The 5,727-nt window shown below is 37.4% G+C and overlaps 1 protein-coding gene across 2 annotated transcripts in view; it reads right to left on the reverse strand.

Moving 5' to 3' along the window:
* Positions 1-5,727, reverse strand: part of Dgkb (diacylglycerol kinase beta) — a 629,339-nt gene that overhangs the window by 617,564 nt on the left and 6,048 nt on the right. The window lies entirely within an intron of this gene.

Raw genomic sequence — 5,727 nt, forward strand, 5'->3', positions numbered from 1 at the left:
AGATAGATAGATAGATAGATAGATAGATAGATAGATAGATAGATAGAGGAGATAGGACAGCATTCTGAATTCAGTCCCTTATAGAGTTCTGAAAGCATCTGGCAAAGGGGAGGATATGGCTAGATGGAGCCACTTGTTACTTTCTCCAAAATCCTACCTTTCTGTGTTTGAAAATAAAACAGTGAAAAATAAAGTTAATTATGACTGATACTTACAAGAAAATAATGTGTGTGTGAGAGAGAAGTTGGGGATCAAAAGAGAATCAGGAGGGAGATCTTTGCTTTAAAAAAAAATGACGTTAAGCTCATTTTTTTTTCATTGTGTATGATCCAAAACCACCCAACTACTTGATTCTGCTTCATGTTCCTAGGATAGAGAATAGGGTGAGTTTCCTACACTGAACGCGGAGGATGGGATATACAAAGAATCTGGGAGCAGGGGAAAGGGAATGAAACAGTCCAGAAACAAAATGGACAACAAGCAAACCAAGACGGCCTTGCTCTGAAAGGCAGACTGAAGGCTTAGTACACATGTCCATTGCTGCTGGACACTGCTGTCAGTAATGGCTGCCATTAGCTTCTATTTACTAAAGACACATCTCAGTTTGCTTCATGTTTTGTGGATAGTGCAAGCAGAGAGACCAGCCAAGTGCCTGCATTCCAGTCTAGCATTTTGAAGATCTTTTATAGCATATAATTTATAAGTATTTTGAGCAGAGATTAGACATTTTTATTGTCTGTTATGAAAGATGTAAAGTTCGTTAACTCAGAGGTTCCCCCCACCCCCAATGACTTACTTCTCTGCCTGCAGAGTTGTGTCCTGCCCCTTTCATATTTTCCTATGAGAACTGGGGTAAGGAGCCTTCACACATGTAGGTGCCATGCAGCTCACTCTGATGTGATTAATGAAGCTCTTTGCCTTTGACCCAGGCCACTGCATCCTTTATCACCCATGGATCTTCAGCAAGCTAATGCATTACATCATCAGTAGGGCAAAGTACCAGATCTTCAAAACCTGGCTGTATTCATTCATATAAAATCTGGTTGGGCAATGAGAAATTGGGCCTTCATATACCTGAGGAATGTTTTAAAGCAGCTGTGGGGTCTGAAGCTAAACTGTATGAAAAAGGTATATGAAAGCTGCTTTGAGCAGGAATCTATCTCACAGAGTCTCAAAGAAACAGAGTATATCATTGAGCAAATAATAAAAATAGAAATATGTGCTCAGAAGTAGCAGTTATTGAGCTCCAGGGGAAGTAAAGATAGTTGAACAAGCACCCAGACACTCCTACAGTAACAATGGAAGGGATAATTAACTTACACTGGTAGCTTGCTCTTTAAAAGGCAATTCCATGCACAGTATTTTATTTGTATCTTATGAAACTGTTTTGCGATAGTCTTCTTTATTTCCTTAATTACATAGCAGAGGAAATTAAAGTTTAAGAAGGTTATGTAACTTGCCAAAACCCAAGACTACTGTTTGAAAAACAAAAGGTATAGATAGACCTATGGAAACTAAATGAATGCCAAAATGAAAGCAACACTTGCATAGGTTTGCAACGTTTTGTCACAAACTATTCCCTTTGATGTAAAAACTATCCACTCTAGTTTTGCTCCTTTGTAAACCGTATTTTTCATATCCCATGGAGAAGAAAAAAATTACGCTGCACATTTTAGCTATGATATGATAGTCTCTTTTTCATTTCATTCTACAAAGTTGCTCATGTGTATTCTTCTCGTTGCTTTTTTCCCCATTCATATCACTGAATCTACTTCACTAAAATAAATAAATAAGAATACCAAATCCCCTAGAAATCCCAAATGTTATAAAATCTGCACACACTGTGGTATCCTAATTAGACCTCATCATTTGTGTTGTCATTTTTGTTTATTTGCTTTTATGTATTTAGGACGGAATCATACTATGTTGCCCTGATGGGCCTAGGTCCCATCTTTAGACCAGGCTGGGCTTAAACTTGCAGTGATCCTTCTGACTTAGTCTTGTGAGTGTCATCATTGACGGTGAAGAGCCCAGCCTGTCTTGGGTGGCACTATCCCAGGGCTGGTGGTCCTGGGTTCTGTGAAGAAAGCAGGCTGAGCATGCCAGGATGAGCAGGCCAATGAACAGCACCCATTCCTTCTTCTAGGTTCCTGCTCTCTTTGAGTTCTTCTCCTGATGTCCTTTGATCATGAACAGTGATGTGGAAGCATAAGTCAAATAAACCCTTTGCTCCCCAACTTGCTTTGATCCTGATGTGTCATCGTGGCAATAGAATCCCCTACCTAAGACATTTATCTTCCAGTTTTCTCCCACGCAGTGCTCCCTGCTGTTTCCTCCCTTGCCTTCTCTTTTTTGTGGTGGGATTCCTTAGGCCATCTCATATGCACCATTGGCTTGATAACCACTCAAAATGCAATGGCGTACCACTCTATGTCCTTGAATCTGAATGTTTTATTGCGTTTCAAACATGCATGTCAAGGTACGTAGTTTATATCTCAGTATGAAACTCTGTAGAATCATAGTTCTATTCAAAAGCAAAACATTCTACATTCTCTATAAACTTGTTCTTTTTCATCATTCCACTGTTAAATGAATCACACTGGCTTAGGTGTGCAAAACAAAATACATCATCGCTTTTCCTTAGATTACATACTTAATTGGGAAGTACATTTGTTCATTTTCCTCCAGATTTTCCCTCTTATATCTGTTCTTCTTTCCATTTCAATGTCTTAACCATCATGTACACCTGCATATCCAACAGTCCATCTTTCTCCAAATTAAATATATATTCAGTTTTGATTTAATAATACTTTACCACCCCCCAAATTACTATCCTCAGTGTCTTCCAAAGGTGATAGAGAATCTTTTACTAAAAGTACTCATAGAATCTCCTGTGTGATTATCTGTGTGATTATTGCTGAATTCTTCCCCCTACTCTCAGGACTTATCTGCATACCCATGATCACAGATGCGTGCTAGGTAAAGACAAGCATATATGCCAATGAGTACTTCAGATTCCTCCAATATACACAACATTCTTTCATCCCTCCATACCTGTTCTGATAAGTACACAGAATCTCTGCTTCTGTAGCCTCTATGCAATGCTGTCAACTGAAGTTGAAAATCTCACTGCCTTTTATCTTCTACCCAAACGAAAAAGACTAAAAGGACACTAAAAATCTTAAATATAAGTGTACGAATGACTGATTTAATGTGATATACTATCATATTCTCTCTGCATAGAGTGTAAGGTTTATCAATAAAAGTATCACAGTATACAATATCATACTACCAGATATAAAAACGAGGCCTAAGAAGAAAATATACTACATGCATGGTGCATGCCATAATTGACGAAGGAAGAAAATTAAGTACCTCTACTTATATTTGTACCATCTCCCTTGCTTTCCTCCCTGAGATACAGAATGAAGTGGAGACTAAAGCAGGCTCTAACAAATACAGCATTGCTTAAAGTGCAACTGAACTGACAAAGCATATCATCAAGACATAAGCCTTTGGAATATTTTTGTTGTAACTGGTTAGACTATTATAGCTAACAGAAGGGTATATTATTTCAAGATGGAGATTATTACTCTTATTTTATGTATGACAAAGTGAAAATTTGAAGAGATTGACTTGTGCAGTTCTCTAAACAGCAAGCTGCTTATCGGTCCCTTGATTCTGGCCTAAAGCAAACAGTGGCTGTATTTTATTCCTCTGATATTGATCACAGAGTGATTTTCACCAAGTATTTTTATGTTTTTGTACACAGGAAAATTGGAATGATTGTCTTCTTTCTCTGGCTGGAAATGCAGTGTAGTTGTCTGAATAACTTGGGAGAAAGATATATGTCCATCCCTGCCAGCAAGACACAATCTCAGAGACAGCAAGCACTTTATAAGCGTTTTCCTCTTTCTTGTGCCAATTTCTAAAGCTGATTGCTTCTCTGTCACACAGGGGTTATACTAGAGTACCAAACTGAACCAAATTCATTGTTATATAAGACAAAAAAAAAAAAACCATACATAATGTAATAGGATATATACTATGCTCTTATCCAATACAATAACCAAAATATCTGTGGCAGAATTAGATCTAGGAAAACAGTTCACTTTATATCCATTTCCTGCATTCGATGTAAATAAATATAGGGCATAAAATATACTTGACCCTGAAAGTGCAAATTTAACATGAAACCTCACAGCTTCTATTTTATGCCACATTTCTAATTGTAAAGAAATTCTTGCAGCTGGTAGGCCTTAGATATGGTTAAATTGATGTGTGAAGATTTTGTTTGTTTGTAAGTTTTATTATAATAAAGTTCATAAAAATAATTTTTAAACTTTCAAATATAATAGGAAGTGGAAACAAAAGCACTATTTTGTCAACCTACAGAGATACTGTGAACATTTTAACTAAAGCAACTATTGGCTCACTTTGACCAATATTCCACAGAAGTCATCTGTCAATATTAGTCTACTGAACCCCAATGTAAATAACACTGATTTTTGAAAGTCTGAAAACATTAAATGAATTAATGCTAAAAATATATCAAATGTCTATGATGCCTAAAATAATGGGACAATATACTTATCATCTTCTTTTACTACTGAAAGATTTAATCATAAAAGAATGAAGGTAACAGATACACAAAAGACAAGCAAACAAGCAAGAAACTGAGTTTGAAGCACTTAGCAAACAGCCATCAGAGCCAGGTTGAGACAAAAGAGATGATGTTGCCAACATACACTCCAGAAATACCATCTGGGCCAGGGCCAGGAGCTGGCAAGTCCAGCATGTGAACCAGAAGAAATAAGGTCAGAAACGAGAGATGCATCTAAGAAAGGTCCCTGATACAAATTTCAGGCCAATAGTGCAGTAAAGTCAAAACATTGTAGGTAAGCCAAGATGGCACAGCCAGTAGGTTTAAGTGAAAAGAGAAAAATCTGTTATCTGAGCTTAAATGACCTCAGTCAGCAGCTCCATGATGTTAACCATAACAAGGACATTGACTGCAACGCACCCAATGTGTTTCTGCACATTGAATCCCCAGAATTTGTGTGATTCTAGGAGAGTGAGGCACACACCACAGCACTGGGACTCAAACCCAGCTTTATCTGACACCAAATTATGTGTTCTTAGACAGTACGCTAACTAGCACTGTGCCATTTATCCTTTCGTTTTACACAAAGAGAGTAATTACCAGTAAGTGCCTTGTCCTCCCAAAATAGAGCTAATCTGACTCTAGGCATAAGACAGAAGTAAAAGCAAATCTCAGCATGATAAATTAGAAAGAAGGCTAGCATGTGACCTAATTTGTTTAGCAATGAATCAAGGACACACACACACACACACACACACACACACACACACACACACACATACACATACACATCTAGCCAGATTTCTTTTCTTTTCTTCTTATCTCATCTTGTATGGACAAAGCACAAAACATACCTAAAAGACACAATTAGGTTTTCATGTCAGAAGAGGATTTTTTTTTTTTGTAAAGGTGAGGAATAGATCTCTTAAGATGTGAAAACATGTCACTATTACAATGTTTTATGGTTTTCCTCTTGCTGATTTTCTTTCCTATCCTATGTATATATCTACTGTATTTTCCTCTTCTTTTCCAACTCCTCCCAATTTTCTTGTTTCTCTTTTCCTTTACCTCCCCCCCGTGTGTGTGTGTGTGTGTGTGTGTGTGTGTGTGTGTGTGTGTGTGTG

The sequence above is a fragment of the Psammomys obesus genome, unplaced genomic scaffold (assembly GCF_907164565.1).
Source record: "Psammomys obesus unplaced genomic scaffold, mPsaObe1.curated_primary_1811, whole genome shotgun sequence".
Classification (NCBI taxonomy): domain Eukaryota; kingdom Metazoa; phylum Chordata; class Mammalia; order Rodentia; family Muridae; genus Psammomys; species Psammomys obesus.